Genomic DNA, 22,918 nt, shown 5'->3' with positions numbered 1-22,918 from the left:
TGATATTTTAGCTGGAAATCACGAGATTCGACTTACGCGGAAATCCGAGATACGCGGTATTTTGCGGCCGTTCGCGGTCCCCATTAACCGTGTATATCGGGGACCGCCTGTAATCTTGAAAATTTATGCGCAATCTTGGCGCAATCTGAAATTTTATGGAAATGACGTTTATAGCTCAGGGTTGGCTACGCGAAATGACATATGTTTTGATAAAACGAATATATGCGTAATCTGAGACTGCGCATCGTGTATTAATAGGGTAATACTGACCAAAAAGTCATAACCATTTCCCAAATCACTTAATGTATTAACCGTCATGTGTACAACCGCCTACCCGGGTAAGTTTCGCATCTTTATTGCAAATTAACTTTTGATTAAAAAATCGTATCAACTTCAAATTTTAATAATGCCTCAGAAAGGATGTTTTCTACCCATGTGCAAAAAATAAAAAATATGAAAAATGTTTAAATATTTAAGTTTTTAGTTTAAGTTTAAGTTATTTAAGTTTATATCCCCTTAACATGTACAACCGCCTACCCGGGAAGGCCATACATTTTGTATGGAACAATTATGTTTTTCGTGGTTAACCGTCTTATGTACGACCAAAAAACTTTACGTAATCGTACAACCGCCTACCCGGGTAGGCCATACATTTTGTATGGAACAATTGTTGAAAGTAGGCAATGTCCTACCCCTCAAACATAACGCATATGTGAATTGTCACTTGGGCAGGGAAACATTTCACCAACACTGTAAAAACATGTAAGCGCTTCATTCCGCCAATGTGTTTCGTACTTTTGTACTTTTAATATGGTATGGATTTATTATGTCCGTCGTACGGGCCGGTCGGGAGCGAAGAGGCCGAAACTTCCCAAGTAGCAACCGAAGCTTTTTTCTCCCAGTTTCAACCCCCTCATGTCCACAAACTGCCTTCGCTTACTATTCCTATCCCGTTTCTACATTCTACAACGTTTGTTGCGTTCTCGCTCATCAGGGTGTTTGTCAATTCTCTCTTGCCACACGAAGAGAGAAACGCGGGGTTAAGTCCTAAACTAAACACTTACCTTTGCAACCTCCTTTCTGAAAAAGCAATGAATTTCGATAATGGTCTCGCTCAAACAAGACGGATCAGTTATTTTGGACTACCACAAGGGTCCTGTTTGAGCCCCATTTTATACAACTTTTATGTAAATGATATCGATTCATGTCTTGCCCCAAACTGCAACCTAAGGCAATTGGCAGACGACGGTGTTGTGTCAGTCGCTAGCAACGACATCGTAGGTCTTCAAAACCCTTTGCAAACCACGCTGAACAATCTGGAAGCGTGGTCAAACAACCTAGGTATCGAGTTTTCCCCAGAAAAAACTGAAATGCTTATTTTTTCATTTCACTACGATACACCAAAAAATAGGCGTGAGAACGTGTACAAACCAAAGTTTGACATATATTTATATGGAGAAAAAATCACGATTGCCCAAACTTTTAGATACCTAGGGGTTTGGTTTGACAGCAAAAATGTGTGGAGGTCACATATAGAACAACTGGCAAGAAAATGTGCCAAAAGAATTAACTTCCTCCGAACAGTCACGGGATTCTGGTGGGGTGCACACCCACTAGATCTCCTAAGACTGTATAAGACAACGATTTTATCCGTCTTGGAATATGGTTGCATATGCTTCCATTGGGCATCCAAGACGCATTTAATAAAACTAGAACGCATACAATATCGTTGTCTTAGAATTGCGCTGGGATGTATGAAATCCACCCATAATATGTCCCTAGAAGTGATGTCTGGAGTGATGCCGCTAAAACTGCGTTTTGAACAATTATCGCTTCGCCTTCTACTTCGTTCCACAGTATCTAATCCACTAGTGATTGATAATTTCAAATCCCTACAAGAGGCAGGTTCTAACTGCAAAATCATGAAGATATATCAGGATTTTGTATCTTTACAGGCTAACCCTAGTGCTTCACAAGCAATCAGCTGCGCCAATCTACCGGAGTCCTACAATTCCCTTTTGGTAACTGATTCCTCTTTGCAAGAGGAAACAAAGAACATACCAAACGATCTTCGCTGGAGGACAATTCCCAGCATTTTTGTGAACAAGTATGGCCATCCCAACGAAAAACAATATTTTACGGACGGATCCTTTTCAGACGTGGGCACGGGCTTTGGTGTATATAATACATCCAAACAAGCCTTCTTCAAATTGAGACAGCCATGCTCAATATTTGTCGCAGAGTTGGCTGCCATATTTTACGCGTTGCTTCTAATAAGCGCGAGCCCTCCGGATCAATATTATATATTCACTGACAGTCTCAGTGCTGTCGAAACTTTGAAATCCGTGGAGGCGATAAAGAGCTCTGATTACTTTATTAAAAAAATTCTAGAAACACTAAGCTCTCTGTTTAATAAAGCGTTTCGAATATCGCTTGTCTGGCTACCTGCTCATTGCGGAATCCCTGGCAATGAGAGGGCAGATCTCTTGGCCAAACGAGGCGCCTCTGAGGGCGATTCCTTTGAACGATCGATTCAGCCTCACGAATTCCTCCGCTTCCCACAGCAATTATGCATGGCTCGTTGGCAGAGCATGTGGGATGCCGATGATCTTGGGAGATTTCTTTACTCCATCTCTCCTAGGGTGACACAACGTCCATGGTTTCAAAGCCTACAGGCAGATCGTGGGTTCATTCGCATGACATCAAGACTCATGTCAAACCACTATGCGATGAATGCACATCTACAACGTATAGGGATCGTCGATACAAATGTATGTAGCTGTGGCAAAGGATTCCACGACATCGACCACGTCATATGGTCATGTGCGGAGTTTGAAACAACAAGACCCGCACTACTATCGACGGTTCAAGCAATAGGGAGGAACCCTGAAGTCCCAATACGTGACATCCTTGGTCAAAGGGACTACGAATACGCGAGAATTCTGCACAAATATGCTAAGGAGGTTGGCATCACCTTGTAATCACGTACCGAACTTATATGTTTAGAGACCCAATAAATGTATAGGTATGATCATGTATGGCTTAGGGTGTATGGACGTTCGTGTGCATGGGTGGGTGTCTGCATGGGTGTGCGTGTGTGCATGTGGATTTTCTTTATATCCACATCTACACACGCATAGCCATGTGGACACTTATTCGTGTTCTCGTGCGTACATATTTACCCGGTTGTGTATGATTGTACCTATTAGCATATTTGTTAGTAGTAACCTTAGTGTGTAGTATATTGTCTACGTTGTATGTTAAATTATGTTTAGTGATCCTCGGGCAGTCTGAACACATAACCGACGGTTGGGGCAGAAGCTCACCACCATGACGAGCTCAGAGTGGTGATTTAGAACAACCAAGCCATCGCGGAGCACTAGACAACCCGGATGCTGGAAACCATCGCTCACCTAACACCTGTAAAATACGGTGTCGATGCCATATACACTAAATCCCTGCTCCCTTGGATGGGAATACTGGAATTCCCCATAGACACTATGGAAAGAGAACGGCTGGCATACAACAGAATCCGAGCCCACCCGGAATAAGGTGCACAAAGCCGAGCAAGGAAATGTGCTTCGGCCAGCCCATAGATATTAAGAAATACAATAGAACCAACAATGTTAGATTTAAGTCTAGTCCATAATGATACGGCCAACCAGGCCGTCCTTACGAGAAATAAAAAAAAAAAAAAAAAAAACACTTTCCATACTGCGCCATCCGCGGTGTTCTTTCTGCTTCATCGGAGGACGAATTTTTATCATCTAATTGTTTGGGTAAGTGTCCTTTTCTAAGTGTCTAGTGCTATGTGACATTTATTCTAATTCTAATATTATTCTAATATGCAATGTTTTGCACATTACAAGTTTCAGATGTGTGCTGCTACCGCTAGCTGTTCCTCAAACTACTTAAAAAGTGTGACACTGTGTGCACAGGCGTTCAAGTTTCAATTGATCCTCAAGCACAAAGGTAAGTTTGTCACATCTTTAAATGAAGTGTAATCTTTTTAACAAAGTGTGTCTATTAATTGTGTACTTTCATACAACACCGCGGTTGAGGCGCGCCAAATCTGATGACATCTTTCCTGAACCAAGCAGGCTGAACACGCGCACCACCACGGGCTCCAGCGCGGTGTGAAGAGGGAAGACGAAAAGACAGAATTGGAAACAGCCGCGCCAGGCTTCCAACCACCGTGTGTGTGTGTATGGAAGTATGTGAGAACACATGTGTGAATCCTCTTGTGGGAACTGCAAAAAGAAGAGAATAAAGAGTGTGAAGCAGCTAGACTGCCGCAACCAAATCAAGAGAGTGAATTCTCATTTCAATCCGAAAAACTGGGAGAGAGTGATGACATGCGAGAGAGAATAAAACTAGAAACACGAGAGAGGACACGAAGCGCTTTCGGGTTTTTTTCGCCTTCGCGCACATTTTGCTTTATGCGCGCGAAAAAGTGAGCCTTGATCAGCGCGATGGCTCCCATACAAAGGCATTCGGCTTTGCTATCTGGGTACCCACCGGTCACCAGCACTCAGAGATCCGCTGAGATTGAAGCTGGCTTTGAAGCTGAGTTGGCGAAATTATTCAACCGATCCGTCGGGTCCCGAAGCCGAAGCAAACCCGAAGCCGAAGCAAAACCCGAACGGGGTTCGGCACGACCCTTCGTTAAAATAGCCCCCTCCCCCTTTTTTGCCAGGATTTCTTTCCGAAATGATACAGTGCGAACCATTATATCAATATGATTCGATTTATTGAATATTTTATATAACATAAATACAAAAAAAAACACAACACATGCACAATAACCACTGCACTTAATTCTAAATTAACGCACATAATTTAACAAACACTTTTTACACTCGCACAGAGAAAAATCAGCACAGCACTTTCTGCTCCACATCGCTGTCGCGCCTAGTTCTTCTCGCTGCACTGTACGGGCCACCATCTCCAACACCACGACACTGCCACAGGTTTTGTTGTCTCCGTTCGCCGTGAAACACACATGAAATGGAAGAAAAATTATATTAATTAGAAGGGGGGATGTTGGTTGATAATTTTAATCACTTTTACTTACCTTAAATTAGAATGATCTCCATTTTTACGGGGTTTATCCGCTGACCACCAAGAGCTGAAACACCACACAAGCACCAACCTCACTGGACTGAAAGTGAAGCCTACTGCGTGAATGTGTGTATGCGCTTCTGCCAAGCCAACCCCGCCGTACTGCGTGTGTAGCCAAGTGCGTGTGTGTGTGTATTTGCACCACTGGACACAGAACACAAACCTCACCGCACAGCAGAGCGTGTGTCGCCAAGTGTATGCATGTGTGTATTTGCACCACTGAATTCTGAACGTCCACCACACAGCGTGTATCGCCAAGTGCGTGGCTGTGTGTAGTATCACCGTGGACTGCAGAAAACTACCTGCACTAGAACAGAGCGCTGGTGTGGCCAAATGTGTGCATGTGTGTACTAGAGTTGGGCAAAACGCACAAAAAAGCGGAACTGGGTCCGGACGATTCCAGCAAATTTCGGACCCAGTTCCGAAGGGTAGGTTCAATCCGACAAGCCGGAACCGCCCGGAATCGTCTGGAATCGTCTGGAATCGTCGGAATCGTCGGAATCGTCGGAATCGTGCGGAGTCGTTGGAACCGTCCGGAATCGTCCGGAATCGTCGGAACCGTCCGGAATCGTCCGGAATCGTCCGGAATCGCCCGGAATCGCCCGGAATCGCCCGGAATCGCCCGGAATCGCCCGGAATCGTCCGGCATCGCCCGGAATCGTCCGGCATCGTCCGGAATCGCCCGGAATCGCCCGGAATCGCCCGGAATCGTCCGGAATCGACCGGAATCGCCCGGAATCGACCGGAGTTGCCCGGAATCGCCCGGAATCGTCCGGAATCGTCCGGAATCGATCGGAATAGCCCGGAATCGACCGTAATCGTCCGGAATCGTCCGGAATCGTCCGGAATCGTCGGAATCGCCCGGAATCGACCGGAATCGCCCGGAATCGACCGGAGTTGCCCGGAATCGCCCGGAATCGTCCGGAATCGTCCGGAATCGATCGGAATAGCCCGGAATCGACCGTAATCGTCCGGAATCGTCCGGAATCGTCCGGAATCGTCGGAATAGTCGGAATTCCATTTCATTTCATGTCATTTATTCAGTGCATAACCTAATACAAATAGATACAAACAGTAACACAAGAAGCTAGATTGCATGTCGAACGATATTGAGGAACTCAGTGCGCGACATTCCTGGCTCAAATGTACGACAGCCAGCATTGACAGATGCGCGGCGGCCGGAACGTGAACAGTCGCAATCGACCGGAATCGACTGAAATCGCCCGGAATCGACCGGAATCATCTAGAATCGTTGGAATCGTTCGGAATCGACCGGAATCAACCGGAATCGTGAGGAATCGTAGTCAACCAATAGTAGTAAATGTTAGAAGCCACATTTAATACGTATTTTACTTTTTCCGTCATTGCTTTGCATGCACCTCCGGCTAGTATGGCTTCCCAAAAATGTTTGGAGTGTTCATGAAACCTCTTAGTATACTGGCAACAAAAGAGCTTACCCGGAACCCGGAACAAAAGAGGTAAGGAATCGAACCTATAAAGGCCATGTTATTAAAGTCGTACGACTTGATAACTGTGTTCATAATTAGAGACGTGCGTAGCTTTAGAAATCAAAATAGTACAAATGTAAGAATCTTATTAGTTGTTGATTAACACTAGGTTTACGGTACCAGTCAATTTGACGGAATTTTAACTTTGCAGTGAAATACGAACAATACCTTTTGTTTAATTTCGTTTTCTTTTCTTTTCGTAAACTCATCATAACATACTATAAGTTTCTAACTTAAAACTATATTTACATTATATATTAGACGTTTCAAGTCATTCATACGTTCACTGCTAATTCATGATGCTATAATCACCTATAAATTAATTTACAAAATTTGGTTCAAAAGTTATTCACATTTTCTTATCTATTATAAAATTCTATACTTCAAGCAATACGGTCTTTTCGGACCGTTGCTCCTGAATAAAAATTAAAAATCTATAGTAACTTAAACACTCATTTAGATTATTGGAGCCTCTATTTTTTGCAAATCGAATGCTGATTCATTACAGTTGTAGGTTTTTGAAATTATGTTGGACAAAAATCATTTCTTTTAATTTTTTTGACGTCAACCTATTTCTTTTCTCCGTTAAGATGTAACCTGCTTTTGAAAATATGCGTTCACAAGGAACAGAAGACGCAGGAATACTGAGATATTTTTTAGCAAGCGTTGATAATATAGGATATACTACTTCTCTTTCCTTCCACCAGATAAATGGATCGCATTTTACCTGTAGATTTTGTTCAGACAAATAGCGATCCAGTTCAATCGCGGCAAGAATTCTAGAAGGACTGATTGAATGTTCTGTATTGCGAACTTTTTTTAATGGTTGCCAAATATCCTCATCACTATCGCTACCGTTATCGCTTTCCTCGAGTCTATCAATGCTATTAGTGTTATAATGTGGAAGCATCTTTTGAATTATTTTTTCGTATGTGTCTTGGTATTGCGCATTGTTTCCCAAAAATCCTACTTTTTTAAATCTTGGGTCTAGGAAAATCCCGCATGACACAATTTCTAAATTATTTGTTGCCTCAAACCTGTCTTCAAGTCCAACTATTAGTACGTCTACTAGTTCAGCTACCTTTTCATGAAAGATTTCTTTCTCTCTTTTTTCCTTCATTTTTTGCAATAAGGACCTAGTTAAAAACCCCATTATTGAAATTGTCACTGTTTTTTCTGCCATAATTTCGACGGTAACTGTGTTAAAAAGCTTCAAGATTTTGGTAGCCTGTTCTATGATGCACCAATCGTCTTCATCTAGCTTGGATTTGATTTTCAGTGTGGCAATACACGATGCTAGTGGGATCCTATTTTGTTTAATACGATCTAACATGTCGTACGTGGAATTCCATCGAGTGGGACAATCTTGTTTTAGTTTTAGTTCAGGGTGATTTAAACTCGTTTGCATTTCAGAAAGCTTATTGGCAGCTTTTGAGCTTTTTTTGAAGTGCATGACTACATTTTTAACTTTCTCTAATGTAGACGAAATTTTAGGAAGTGCATCTTTAACTACTAAATTTAAGGTATGGGCACCACACGGGAGATGAGAAATATTTAAAAGTGTTGCAGCTGATAGCATATTGCTAGCGTTATCTGTAACCAAAGTGACTAATTTGCTGGTAATATTAAAGGAGTCAGTTATATTCGTGATCAAATCAGCTACATTCTTCCCGGTGTGACTTTTGCAAAACTCAGAGCAATCTAATAACTGTGAACACAGTTCGTATTTACTGTTAATATAATGTGCTGTAACTGCACAAAAACTATCATTATTGATACTTGTCCAACAATCAGCAGTTAAAGAAATTGTTGATGCTGTGAGTAAGTTGGTTTGCACGACTTTGAGCGTATCGTTGTAAAGCGCTGGTAACGCACCGTTTGAAATACTCTTTCTTGTAGGTAGAACGTATTTAGGGTTTAAAGCCTTAACAAAACGCGCAAAATACTCGTTTTCTACTACAGAAAACGGTTGATACTCTTTACATATCATTAAAAGCAATAGAGTATCAATTTTTTTCTTCGATTCTGCGCTCATAGCCTTATTGGATGGGAAATAATTGGCCAGCGGGCTGCTCACGTTTCTTTCTGCTGAGGTACATTCCAACGGTGAATCTAATTCAGAATCAGTTGTCGATGGAGGGTTATTTCTATGCAACGGAACAGTAGGATGTTTACGACTGAGATGCCGTTTCAAGTTAGATGTTGAGCCCTTAGTGTACGACACTACCTGTTGGCAGTAACGACATTTACCTCCACCTTCAGATTTCACGTAATGCAGCCATACATCGCTGGTTGGGAGTGCCATAGTGCGAAACTGGAAAACACACAATTCAAATGTATTTCTAGTTTACTAATACTTCTAAAACAGCGATCAATTTTTCCTTACCTATTACTCTATACCCTAGAAATGGTCAGAACGTCACCGCAAAAATTCAGCAATCACCGGTGCGCTAAAGGATCGTTCTTACAAACTTCACAGCACTTGTACTTGTACAGCTGAAACGCGATCACTTTCAGCAATTCAAATGGTGAGAACGTTGCCGCAAAAGTTCTTACACACGCTCTAGGCTTTTGTACTTGTAGCTTCACATTGGTTGTTTACTGATCGACGGTGCACCAAAAGATGTTTCTAACACAGCTTACAACACTGACTTGCAATTATTTGTGAGAAAAAAAACTTACTGGCACTGGATAACTAAGCGGTATTAACTGACCCTGTTCACGCTGTTGTGTGCTGGTGCGATCTCTTGTACTGTTTTGGTCCTTCTGACCTATTCAGCGATCTTCTGGCTCTTTAAATATTAAAAATTCTTAACGGTCAAATCGATCGCACACTACGAAAGAAGTTGGCACAGGACAGCAAAAGCTAGTCACACCCTGTGCGGGTGTAACAGTGATCGGCTTTATCAATGGAATTGAACACACACTGTCGCTTCATTGGCGAAGTGTGCAAAACTTAACGGTCAAATCGATCGCACACTACGAAAGAAGTTGGCACAGGACAGCAAAAGCTAGTCACACCCTGTGCGGGTGTAACAGTGATCGGCTTTATCAATGGAATTGAACACACACTGTCGCTTCATTGGCGAAGTGTGCAAAATTTAACGGCCAAATCGATCGCACACTACGAAAGAAGTTGGTACAGGACAGCAAAAGCTAGTCACACCCTGTGCGGGTGTAACAGTGATCGGCTTTATCAATGGAATTGAACACACACTGTCGCTTCATTGGCGAAGTGTGCAAAACTTAACGGCCAAATCGATCGCACACTACGAAAGAAGTTGGCACAGGACAGCAAAAGCTAGCCACACCGTGCGCGGGTGCAACAGTGATCGGCTTTATCACGAAACCATAAACGAACGAAATCTGGTGAACGTAGGATCGGCGATCCCTTACGAGCTACTCGAGAAATACGGCAAACTATAAATACCTTGAGGGGACAATCGACCCGCAGGTTTCGAGATTCTGGTAGCTTTAACTAACTAAATTAAAAGCATAAGAAATGTGCTTGCCGAAACAACCCGAACAAAAAGTTGAAGTTCTCACAGAAGAAGAACTTTTAGTTGAAATCAGGCATCTCAACATATTTTTAGATAGCTGGCAAGGCTAAGCTAATAATAAAAATAAATAAAAACAAACTCGATGTTTTAGAAAAATAAAACAAATGTGTTTCTCTATAACTTAAACGAAAGAAATTATTTTTTCTACTTCGAAAGTTTACCTTCGGAATCGATTCTTGAACGAAACCTCAACAGATAAAAAGAGCGTGCTTGGTGTCAACCAATTTTGCTTGCTAATTTCTCCGGCTACGAACCGTTGTGATAAGATCGGTTTCGGAGCCTTTTAATGTCTTATGTGCATGAAGTTTGCGTGAGGCATCTCTTGTAACGGATTTTCGCTTTACCCAACTCGTGCGTAACGTTCAATACATTTGATCCAACGCTTTGGGCCAACGATGATGAAATGATATTGTTTTGAGCTGTGGGCATGTATCGCAGCGTTCTGCGCTTCCAACTAAGGTAAAAATATTGCACATGTTAAAAAGGCAAATGTTTTCTGCTTCTGATAAATAAAATAAATATGCTTCTGATAGGTCTGGTAGTAATAGTAAATCTGATAGTAAACATAACCTCCTGAGGGAAAATTGGGGTATATTGGGTTGACAACACCAATTGGAAGGGGCCCCTCAATCTACGGGATCATCAACGGGGCCCCCAAATGGCCGAGGCAATGGAGATTGTTCTTCGTATTATGGCTGTGTATGACTGTATGTAGATGCAGCTGTAACGGTTTTTGGTCTTGTTGTATTCGCAAAAAATAAATAGTCGATAAAAACCATATTGAGTATTTTTATACCCTTCCCCCCTTCCTTCTAACCTGAAACCTTTCCCATTTCCCCTTCTCTTCGGTCCAGGGCCAAGAATGAAAATTTTATTTTTTGCATTAAAAGACACACACAATCCACTATCCTAGGCCAGGAATGTGAATACCATTTTTCGTGTGAAACAGCTGTCTGCTTTCGGCACACAATCGCAAAGCGGTAGCAGGGGCCCCGTATACAAGAACAGGACGGTTCATCCCAGCCAAGAGCGCACACAATGACATCGATTTAACCATTTCTCGAATGAAACCTCAACCCACTGAAACACCGTTGACCAAACGACCTTCCTAGGCTTTTTAAATCGACGCGAGCTTGGTGTCAATTTTTCCTGCTAATTTCTCCGGCTACGAGCCGGTGTATTGAAATTCTGTGTAGGGGCCTTTAAATTTTTGTCTGTGTATGATGTGTGCTTGTGGCTGTTGTAACGGGTTTTCATTGTGGTTAAACGCAGCGTTCTGTTCTGTGTTCTGTGCATTGGATTTTAGCAGCAAGTGTCTCCGCGTTTTTTTTTTGGTGAGCTCGTTCACCGACCATCCACACCAAGACACCAAATGGACGGGGCCCCTTATTGACGGGGCCCCTTACCGACGGGGCCTCCTTACCGACGGGGGCCCTTACCGACGGGGGCCCTTTATCGAAGAGTCCACATAATCGTTGGGGCCCCGTAAACCACCTTTGAGTTTTGGCTTCAATATAGCTGTATCGGTTTTTTATCTTGTCTTCACGCAAAAAGTTGTATGTCAACAGTGATAAAACATCATTTTAATATTAACATGGCCCAGTTCCTTTTTGGACGTATGTATACCACCCCTTCCCGATTTCCCCTATTTGTCAGTTGACCACAAAAGATGAGCAGGGCCCCGCGTGAAAATTTAAGGTTTTGGGTTAAAAGCAGGCACGCTCCTCGATCTCAGGCTTGAGATGTGAATACCATTTTTCGCGTGAAAGCTGTCTGTTTTCGGCACACATCTGCAAAACAAGTATAGGGGCCCCCAGCAAGCACAGGCACGTTTCATCCAAGCCAAATTGAAAAGCGCACACATCGATATCGATGGAATCGTTTCTCGAATGAAACCTCTACCCACTGGAGCACCGTTGCTTGCTTGGTGTTAGTCAATTTTTCCTGCTAATTTTACCGGCTACGAGCGGGTGTATTGATATTGTGTTTCGGGGCCTATAAATTTTGGTTTGGGTGTGTTGTATGCTTGTGTTGTGTAACGGGTTTTCGGTGGTAGTTAAGCACAGCGTTCTGTGCATTCCATTTTAGCAGCAATCCAAGCGACAAATTCAACGTACTTTCTCACTCTCTCAAGTTTACCGATCTATTAGGTAGAACGAGAAAGCATGTCGATTTTGTTAGTTGGGAGTTGCTCTGCGTGGTTTTGGGTTTAGGTGTCTCGTGCACAGGCCACCCACACCAGCAAAGATTGACGGTTTCTCGCTCTGCCCAATACTTTGCGCCAACGATGATGAGGTATTGATTTGAGCTGTGCGCGCGTGTTGCAGCGTTCTTCGCTTGCGACTTTGATGCCAGTATTGGCAGATTTCTTAGAACATTAAATGTGCTGCTTTGAGTAGTATGGGGCCCCGGTTTTCTGCAGTACGGGGCCCTCGACAAAATACAGTGAGTAAAGCGATGGGAAAAAATGAATAAATAAAAAAAGTTTTTTTTTAAACTAGATTATAAAAGTCCCATCCGGAGGGGGGGGGGGGGAATAGATACGAAGTCGAACATCCACAATGACGAGGGCCCCTAGATCGCCGGGGCCACTGGCGGCCGCCCAGTCCGCCCACCGTTTAATGCGCCACTGGGCTGTTCGACTACAGCCAGGGCGATGTTTAATCTCACCCTACTGGACACTGTGCTGCAGCCAGGGTGATCCAGAAGGGACGAGGTAGCTTGCCGTCCCGGATGCAGTCGAACAGGCGTCGCCAATTGCGCCTCGGCTACAGCCACAGCTTAAATAGAGGGCGATGAGCCATGCCGCCCTGGCTGCAGCCCCGTTGCAACGGGACACACATTTTTTTCCAGTCAAAGCATCGTAGGAGGGCGAGGAACCATGTCGCCCGAGTTTTTCATCTCTGCCGCCCGTCATTGTAGAAATACATCGCTGCTGCCCTGGGGCAAGCATCATCGCGGCATCATCATCATCGGCAAGCATCATCGCGGGATCATCATCGTCATCATCATTGCAATCATCATCGTCGTCACCTCATCGCCGCCGTCCCAGGGAGCGGCACAGCAGCAGCATCACCGCTGCGTTATCGCCATCGCGGTGAGGGCCGAGTGTAGCAGCAACCGCTGCTCAGCGCGACAACATCAGAGTTCAAACATCTTGGCAGCATCGGCCGGAAGGGTGTCACCACGCCGGTATTCCCTTAGTGGAATACCCCCGCGTCGGTTCGACCCCTTCGGTATTAAAAGGGGAAGATGTTGTGGGCAGCCGTGCCGACCCCTGGACTTGTCGTGGCAGTTGCGCTGCCACCGGTCAACCTCCAGGAGGACGACAGTGTGTCACGCGCAAGGCTTAGTGTGCGCCGAGCGCACGATGAGAGTGAGTGCGAGCCGATCGAGCAGGAGCTCTCGGCAGGGGCGCTTGGTGCGGCTGGTGCGCGGCCACCGCAATTGTATCATTTTAAAGTGTTCAAATTGTTTCATTATTTATATTATGTACATTTTAAGTGTTTGAATAAAAGCAAAAGTACCAAACACAACGGTTAATTAATTCTAATATTCTATTTCTTTCAATTTAGTCATGTAAAAATGAATAATGTATTTTTTAAATTTTGGTTTCAACGTAAACTTTCGAAGTAGAAAAAATAATTTCTTTCGTTTAAGTTATAGAGAAACACATTTGTTTTATTTTTCTAAAACATCGAGTTTGTTTTTATTTATTTTTATTATTAGCTTAGCCTTGCCAGCTATCTAAAAATATGTTGAGATGCCTGATTTCAACTAAAAGTTCTTCTTCTGTGAGAACTTCAACTTTTTGTTCGGGTTGTTTCGGCAAGCACATTTCTTATGCTTTTAATTTAGTTAGTTAAAGCTACCAGAATCTCGAAACCTGCGGGTCGATTGTCCCCTCAAGGTATTTATAGTTTGCCGTATTTCTCGAGTAGCTCGTAAGGGATCGCCGATCCTACGTTCACCAGATTTCGTTCGTTTATGGTTTCGTGATAAAGCCGATCACTGTTGCACCCGCGCACGGTGTGGCTAGCTTTTGCTGTCCTGTACCAACTTCTTTCGTAGTGTGCGATCGATTTGGCCGTTAAGTTTTGCACACTTCGCCAATGAAGCGACAGTGTGTGTTCAATTCCATTGATAAAGCCGATCACTGTTGCACCCGCGCACGGTGTGGCTAGCTTTTGCTGTCCTGTGCCAACTTCTTTCGTAGTGTGCGATCGATTTGGCCGTTAAGTTTTGCACACTTCGCCAATGAAGCGACAGTGTGTGTTCAATTCCATTGATAAAGCCGATCACTGTTGCACCCGCGCACGGTGTGGCTAGCTTTTGCTGTCCTGTGCCAACTTCTTTCGTAGTGTGCGATCGATTTGGCCGTTAAGTTTTGCACACTTCGCCAATGAAGCGACAGTGTGTGTTCAATTCCATTGATAAAGCCGATCACTGTTACACCCGCACAGGGTGTGACTAGCTTTTGCTGTCCTGTACCAACTTCTTTCGTAGTGTGCGATCGATTTGGCCGTTAAATTTTGCACACTTCGCCAATGAAGCGACAGTGTGTGTTCAATTCCATTGATAAAGCCGATCACTGTTACACCCGCACAGGGTGTGACTAGCTTTTGCTGTCCTGTGCCAACTTCTTTCGTAGTGTGCGATCGATTTGACCGTTAAGTTTTGCACACTTTGCCAATGAAGCGACAGTGTGTGTTCAATTCCATTGATAAAGCCGATCACTGTTACACCCGCACAGGGTGTGACTAGCTTTTGCTGTCCTGTGCCAACTTCTTTCGTAGTGTGCGATCGATTTGACCGTTAAGAATTTTTAATATTTAAAGAGCCAGAAGATCGCTGAATAGGTCAGAAGGACCAAAACAGTACAAGAGATCGCACCAGCACACAACAGCGTGAACAGGGTCAGTTAATACCGCTTAGTTATCCAGTGCCAGTAAGTTTTTTTTCTCACAAATAATTGCAAGTCAGTGTTGTAAGCTGTGTTAGAAACATCTTTTGGTGCACCGTCGATCAGTAAACAACCAATGTGAAGCTACAAGTACAAAAGCCTAGAGCGTGTGTAAGAACTTTTGCGGCAACGTTCTCACCATTTGAATTGCTGAAAGTGATCGCGTTTCAGCTGTACAAGTACAAGTGCTGTGAAGTTTGTAAGAACGATCCTTTAGCGCACCGGTGATTGCTGAATTTTTGCGGTGACGTTCTGACCATTTCTAGGGTATAGAGTAATAGGTAAGGAAAAATTGATCGCTGTTTTAGAAGTATTAGTAAACTAGAAATACATTTGAATTGTGTGTTTTCCAGTTTCGCACTATGGCACTCCCAACCAGCGATGTATGGCTGCATTACGTGAAATCTGAAGGTGGAGGTAAATGTCGTTACTGCCAACAGGTAGTGTCGTACACTAAGGGCTCAACATCTAACTTGAAACGGCATCTCAGTCGTAAACATCCTACTGTTCCGTTGCATAGAAATAACCCTCCATCGACAACTGATTCTGAATTAGATTCACCGTTGGAATGTACCTCAGCAGAAAGAAACGTGAGCAGCCCGCTGGCCAATTATTTCCCATCCAATAAGGCTATGAGCGCAGAATCGAAGAAAAAAATTGATACTCTATTGCTTTTAATGATATGTAAAGAGTATCAACCGTTTTCTGTAGTAGAAAACGAGTATTTTGCGCGTTTTGTTAAGGCTTTAAACCCTAAATACGTTCTACCTACAAGAAAGAGTATTTCAAACGGTGCGTTACCAGCGCTTTACAACGATACGCTCAAAGTCGTGCAAACCAACTTACTCACAGCATCAACAATTTCTTTAACTGCTGATTGTTGGACAAGTATCAATAATGATAGTTTTTGTGCAGTTACAGCACATTATATTAACAGTAAATACGAACTGTGTTCACAGTTATTAGATTGCTCTGAGTTTTGCAAAAGTCACACCGGGAAGAATGTAGCTGATTTGATCACGAATATAACTGACTCCTTTAATATTACCAGCAAATTAGTTACTTTGGTTACAGATAACGCTAGCAATATGCTATCAGCTGCAACACTTTTAAATATTTCTCATCTCCCGTGTGGTGCCCATACCTTAAATTTAGTAGTTAAAGATGCACTTCCTAAAATTTCGTCTACATTAGAGAAAGTTAAAAATGTAGTCATGCACTTCAAAAAAAGCTCAAAAGCTGCCAATAAGCTTTCTGAAATGCAAACGAGTTTAAATCACCCTGAACTAAAACTAAAACAAGATTGTCCCACTCGATGGAATTCCACGTACGACATGTTAGATCGTATTAAACAAAATAGGATCCCACTAGCATCGTGTATTGCCACACTGAAAATCAAATCCAAGCTAGATGAAGACGATTGGTGCATCATAGAACAGGCTACCAAAATCTTGAAGCTTTTTAACACAGTTACCGTCGAAATTATGGCAGAAAAAACAGTGACAATTTCAATAATGGGGTTTTTAACTAGGTCCTTATTGCAAAAAATGAAGGAAAAAAGAGAGAAAGAAATCTTTCATGAAAAGGTAGCTGAACTAGTAGACGTACTAATAGTTGGACTTGAAGACAGGTTTGAGGCAACAAATAATTTAGAAATTGTGTCATGCGGGATTTTCCTAGACCCAAGATTTAAAAAAGTAGGATTTTTGGGAAACAATGCGCAATACCAAGACACATACGAAAAAATAATTCAAAAGATGCTTCCACATTATAACACTAATAGCATTGATAGACTCGAGGAAAGCGATAACGGTAGCGATAGTGATGAGGATATTTGGCAACCATTAAAAAAAGTTCGCAATACAGAACATTCAATCAGTCCTTCTAGAATTCTTGCCGCGATTGAACTGGATCGCTATTTGTCTGAACAAAATCTACAGGTAAAATGCGATCCATTTATCTGGTGGAAGGAAAGAGAAGTAGTATATCCTATATTATCAACGCTTGCTAAAAAATATCTCAGTATTCCTGCGTCTTCTGTTCCTTGTGAACGCATATTTTCAAAAGCAGGTTACATCTTAACGGAGAAAAGAAATAGGTTGACGTCAAAAAAATTAAAAGAAATGATTTTTGTCCAACATAATTTCAAAAACCTACAACTGTAATGAATCAGCATTCGATTTGCAAAAAATAGAGGCTCCAATAATCTAAATGAGTGTTTAAGTTACTATAGATTTTTAATTTTTATTCAGGAGCAACGGTCCGAAAAGACCGTATTGCTTGAAGTATAGAATTTTATAATAGATAAGAAAATGTGAATAACTTTTGAACCAAATTTTGTAAATTAATTTATAGGTGATTATAGCATCATGAATTAGCAGTGAACGTATGAATGACTTGAAACGTCTAATATATAATGTAAATATAGTTTTAAGTTAGAAACTTATAGTATGTTATGATGAGTTTACGAAAAGAAAAGAAAACGAAATTAAACAAAAGGTATTGTTCGTATTTCACTGCAAAGTTAAAATTCCGTCAAATTGACTGGTACCGTAAACCTAGTGTTAATCAACAACTAATAAGATTCTTACATTTGTACTATTTTGATTTCTAAAGCTACGCACGTCTCTAATTATGAACACAGTTATCAAGTCGTACGACTTTAATAACATGGCCTTTATAGGTTCGATTCCTTACCTCTTTTGTTCCGGGTTCCGGGTAAGCTCTTTTGTTGCCAGTATACTAAGAGGTTTCATGAACACTCCAAACATTTTTGGGAAGCCATACTAGCCGGAGGTGCATGCAAAGCAATGACGGAAAAAGTAAAATACGTATTAAATGTGGCTTCTAACATTTACTACTATTGGTTGACTACGATTCCTCACGATTCCGGTTGATTCCGGTCGATTCCGAACGATTCCAACGATTCTAGATGATTCCGGTCGATTCCGGGCGATTTCAGTCGATTCCGGTCGATTGCGACTGTTCACGTTCCGGCCGCCGCGCATCTGTCAATGCTGGCTGTCGTACATTTGAGCCAGGAATGTCGCGCACTGAGTTCCTCAATATCGTTCGACATGCAATCTAGCTTCTTGTGTTACTGTTTGTATCTATTTGTATTAGGTTATGCACTGAATAAATGACATGAAATGAAATGGAATTCCGACTATTCCGACGATTCCGGACGATTCCGGACGATTCCGGACGATTACGGTCGATTCCGGGCTATTCCGATCGATTCCGGACGATTCCGGACGATTCCGGGCGATTCCGGGCAACTCCGGTCGATTCCGGGCGATTCCGACGATTCCGGACGATTCCGGACGATTCCGGACGATTACGGTCGATTCCGGGCTATTCCGATCGATTCCGGACGATTCCGGACGATTCCGGGCGATTCCGGGCAACTCCGGTCGATTCCGGGCGATTCCGGTCGATTCCGGACGATTCCGGGCGATTCCGGGCGATTCCGGGCGATTCCGGACGATGCCGGACGATTCCGGGCGATTCCGGTCGATTCCGGGCGATTCCGGGCGATTCCGGTCGATTCCGGTCGATTCCGGACGATTCCGGGCGATTCCGGGCGATTCCGGACGATGCCGGACGATTCCGGGCGATTCCGGGCGATTCCGGGCGATTCCGGGCGATTCCGGACGATTCCGGTGGAACTAGCGATTCCGTTTCTCTGGAGTCGGAATCGGAATCATACTTGCCGGAATCGGAGCGGAACCGTGGGTGCGATCCGGCGAACCCATCTCTAGTGTGTACTTGCTCCACTGAAAGCCGGTATCGCACCAAATTTCGGGTGTCGCTTTGTGCGTGCGTGCGTGTGTGTTATTGTCACAGCACACCCTTTCAACAATCTCAGAGAGAGTTTGTATGGAAACCGCCACAGCTTCTTCTCTGCTTCAACTTTGCTTGTTGGTATAAGCAGAACTCAGAGAAGAAGCTTTAAATGAACCGGCGCTCAGTGACGTCACGGATCGGATCGAATCCTGTCCGGAGAATGATTGTTCCAAATCGCTCAAGCCATCACCACACCCGCTGTCAAAATTAAATTAAAACGAAACTCTTTTGTTTACTTTTTATTCAAAGATAGCCGCGTCGCTTTTCGTGCGCTTATAAAACCCAGTTTTTGTGTAGATTTCTGTGTACAAGCTTGATTTCCTTGCTACCTATCCGTGTTACCTGTAAGTATGGAGATAAATATTAAAAATAAGACATTTTAAAGACATGCAAAACTCATATACTTACTTTTACAGCTGTGATTGTGGGTGGTTGTTGTGTGCAATTCGATCGGGAGTTGCTAATTGTTGTTCACCTGTAAAACCTGTAAGTTGGATGAAATCAAATTATATGTTTTTCAACTATTACTTTACATTGAAACTAAATGAAAAACTAAAAATAACATAATTGCAGGTTACCATGAGCGGTTCGAATGTGGGAGCTACTAGCTGTGGAGCACACCCTAAAATGAAACAATCATCGAAATTAAACACAAGCACACCTTACCTCAGCGTCGGCATCGTGCGTGAAGGCTAGAAAGTTCATCCGGTTTTATTCCATGCTCCAAGCATTTTTTTTTCGCTTCCACCACAACTAAATCATACTTCCGTGGTTGATTTTATGTTTATTCTACAAAACAAAACGTTTTTAATGATAAATATCATATAATTTGCATAAAATACTTACAAAATCACGGCACACGCGAACACTTGTTGTTTACATTTTAGCTTCACTCTCATTTGACATGTCAAAAATTTGCAAGCCCCAAAGCGAGGATCAAAAAGAGGGGTGGGAGGGGAAAGAAGGTGATGAGATCGAAGCGGCACGAAATGACCGTTGCAAAAACCGCATGCACAGAACGCTAAGTCCCAGAAGAGGGAGATCGAGCTACGAATGTGACAGAGAGGGCATGAGAAAATGAGAGAATTTGAGTGCCATTGTCGGGAGGGCACTCGCTCATCATTTTTTTCGTTCTTTCGCATCCACGCAAACAATGAGACCCCAAATTTTGAGTGATTCAGGCCGAGGGGTATGAGGAAGCTTGAGGAAGCACGGAGAAGCGCGCTGCGATGAGAGTTCGCATTCTGTTTTACACGCGCGCTTCACTAACACCAATACAAATACCGTGCTTTGACGAGCCGTCTGTGAATGTGTGTGTGTCTTCTTTCAGCGAGCTCAACTTGGAGCTGCTCGTCACATCGTGTTGTCTCGCTTACACTACAGCATCGAACCATCGCTCCGTATGTCCCCCCCTCCTACGCGTGCAAAACCACCAGTACAGCGCGACGCTTTGCCGGAGATGGTTGTGCATGTTTTGTTCAAAGTCCCGCGCGCAGTGTTTGTGCATTGATGCGCATTTCGTTATAAGTCTCGTGCGCCGGTGTGTTTTGGTGAAGTGTGCAGTGAATAAACAGTGTGCACAGACGCACATGCAGTGCGTGGATCCACAGGTAAGAATTTGCTGAACAGAGTCAACGCAGATTGTCGACAAGTTTCCCGCAGCCTGGCTCGACCCGGTATGACGTCATTGGATTCTACATGTGTACTTTAGTGTGTACTTTATGTTTCAATAAAGTGTTTAATGTAATAAAAAATGACAGTGTTTGTGTTTAGTTTTAGAATAAGTGCATGAAAGAAAACGAAAAACGAAAGAAACAACTATCTTTACATGTGTTGGTAGCATGTCTCGAAAGAACACAAACACATTGAGAACTGCAGAGCGCACCGTGCGTTACGGGTGGGGAGGGGGAGGGCTCGCGCGAGGGTGTAACTCATTCGTCGAAGAGACACTGTATTTCGACAGCGTCACTCAAATCACTCAAAAAATACACTCATTTTGCCGGACGGGATGAGCCACTCGATTTCGTTCTTCGCTGATTTTGGCAGCGCACGAGGGGGTTTCGGCTTCAACTTCCAACAACAACAACCACACGAGGAGGCTCGGGGACACTCATCAGGGGAAAATCGCTCAAATTAGAGCGAGAGACAGATAGAAAAAGTGAAAGGTCAATATAAAATCTTCGGCTTTTGACTGTTGGGAATCGAGTGGCTCAAGCGAAAAAACCCAAGGACGCAAAAACCGACGGCGGCCTGTGTAATCTGGGCTCCCTACAAAGCTCTCCACAAAGCTCTCGTTTGCAGGCTTGTCGAGAGCTTCGCCACAGGCGCCCGAACCATCCGTCACGCACACATCTAAACGTTCTGGTTTCTTCAGCCGCTTACGCATACCAATGTGTTTGCTCCACCCCCTTTTTCGGATTGCTTATAGAAATGATGAGGCTGTTCACATTTGCTTTATGCACACATTCGCATGCTGTTTATTGAATAATATCCCTCTCCCTTCCCACATGTGTTTTGGCATACTCCCGCTGTGTAGACGGCAGAACGCTTTCCCCCTTCCAAATTTACCGTTCTTCCTCCTCTCGTTCTTCCTTCCTCCTACTGCGTTCAGGGTACCATCTGTGCTGCGCGTGTTCAGCTGGCTTCAGTTTTATGATGACGTCATGAACAGGAGCTGCGCGTGTTGAACCGGCTTCTGTTAAGTAATGACGTCCTCACCGGGGGCTGAATGAAGCAATAATGAATGTAAGTAGTATGTATTACTATGGAGAGTTTAGCGCAGAGGATTAGACCAAAACTTACCTTAATATTTTAAAACTGGAAAACGTTTTCTTTCCGTCGCTCACTTTGAAGATTGTTGACGAGGCTAGCATGTAGTCGTTGATAAATAGCGCACACACCTGTAACTTTTTAGACGCCAAGGGTTAGTTGAATGTACCTGCACAAGCACACAGCAAGAAACTTACCTCAACAATTTGCTAGGATAAATCATTTCATAACTGAGGAAGAAGGAACACGGCACAAAACGTAAATGAGCAAAGTACGTTGCACAAGAAATCGCACCTCACTTCAGTACATCCTTCCACAGGGAAAGTTCTGGACAGACTAAGGATGCCTAACACCCGGATGAGCGCGATAGCAGAAAAATCATGGTGGATCGAGAGAGATGGGTAGACTCGGTCCAGCGATATCCGCTGGTAAATGCATGTGTGTGTGACGAACGAAAGACTCCAGACCCCGCTTCCCCCGTATTTCATCCATAATTTTTCGGCACACGCACACACCTCTGCACGGGCGGCGGTTTGCCGTTCAAAATCTAGAGAGAGAAGACAGAGCCTCTCGCTTTGGCTCACAAAAAAACCTCTCAATAACTTCGGCTCTGCTACTTGGGAACGAAAAAAAATGACGAACGAGTGTGCTGTGACAATAACACACACACGCACAAGGCGACACCCGAAATCTGGTGCGATACCGGCTTTCAGTGGAGCAAGTACACACATGCACACATTTGGCCACACCAGCGCTCTGTTCTAGTGCAGGTAGTTTTCTGCAGTCCACGGTGATACTACACACAGCCACGCACTTGGCGATACACGCTGTGTGGTGCGGTGCGGTGGACGTTCAGAATTCAGTGGTGCAAATACACACATGCATACACACACACGCTCTGCTGCGCGGTGAGATTTGTGTTCTGTGTCTAAATAAATATATATATACAGTGTCGGACAAATCAATAGGACCACTTAATAATGTTTTATTCACTTATCACATTTCATTACCTAAAGTCAATCAATATTTACCAAATTTTCATGAAAGCACTTTTCGGATGTTGGCTTAAAGTCTGCTTTGAAAGTTTGTTTAAAAGTTAACAAACAAAAAAGTTATTATAAGAAATGTGAAAAAATCCCAAAAATCATGCG

General features: G+C 43.4%; 6 long non-coding RNA genes across 6 annotated transcripts; 3 read left to right on the top strand and 3 right to left on the bottom strand.

The window, feature by feature from the left end:
* The first annotated feature begins 3,700 nt into the window (after nt 1–3,700).
* LOC133392230 (uncharacterized) lies at nt 3,701–4,303 on the top strand. Its single transcript, XR_009765553.1, has 2 exons — nt 3,701–3,779; nt 3,870–4,303. It is a non-coding gene; the product is annotated as an uncharacterized LOC133392230 (long non-coding RNA).
* A 4,576-nt stretch (nt 4,304–8,879) lies between these two features.
* On the bottom strand, nt 8,880–9,693 carry LOC133392226 (uncharacterized). Its single transcript, XR_009765549.1, has 2 exons — nt 9,016–9,693; nt 8,880–8,943 (listed from the first exon to the last, which is right to left on the bottom strand). It is a non-coding gene; the product is annotated as an uncharacterized LOC133392226 (long non-coding RNA).
* A 5,660-nt stretch (nt 9,694–15,353) lies between these two features.
* LOC133392229 (uncharacterized) lies at nt 15,354–15,569 on the top strand. The gene is made up of 2 exons (XR_009765552.1): nt 15,354–15,433; nt 15,506–15,569. It is a non-coding gene; the product is annotated as an uncharacterized LOC133392229 (long non-coding RNA).
* A 3,640-nt stretch (nt 15,570–19,209) lies between these two features.
* Nucleotides 19,210–19,976, bottom strand: LOC133392222 (uncharacterized). The gene is made up of 4 exons (XR_009765545.1): nt 19,845–19,976; nt 19,665–19,787; nt 19,407–19,482; nt 19,210–19,340 (listed from the first exon to the last, which is right to left on the bottom strand). It is a non-coding gene; the product is annotated as an uncharacterized LOC133392222 (long non-coding RNA).
* LOC133392223 (uncharacterized) lies at nt 19,222–20,752 on the top strand. The gene is made up of 3 exons (XR_009765546.1): nt 19,222–19,342; nt 19,415–19,484; nt 19,572–20,752. It is a non-coding gene; the product is annotated as an uncharacterized LOC133392223 (long non-coding RNA).
* A 694-nt stretch (nt 20,753–21,446) lies between these two features.
* Nucleotides 21,447–22,383, bottom strand: LOC133392224 (uncharacterized). The gene is made up of 3 exons (XR_009765547.1): nt 21,965–22,383; nt 21,801–21,904; nt 21,447–21,722 (listed from the first exon to the last, which is right to left on the bottom strand). It is a non-coding gene; the product is annotated as an uncharacterized LOC133392224 (long non-coding RNA).
* Nucleotides 22,384–22,918: the final 535 nt, after the last annotated feature.

Source organism: Anopheles gambiae, chromosome 2 (assembly GCF_943734735.2).
Source record: "Anopheles gambiae chromosome 2, idAnoGambNW_F1_1, whole genome shotgun sequence".
Classification (NCBI taxonomy): domain Eukaryota; kingdom Metazoa; phylum Arthropoda; class Insecta; order Diptera; family Culicidae; genus Anopheles; species Anopheles gambiae.
The sequence above is the reverse complement of the archived record's forward strand: the minus strand, read 5'-3'. Positions and strand labels throughout refer to the sequence as shown.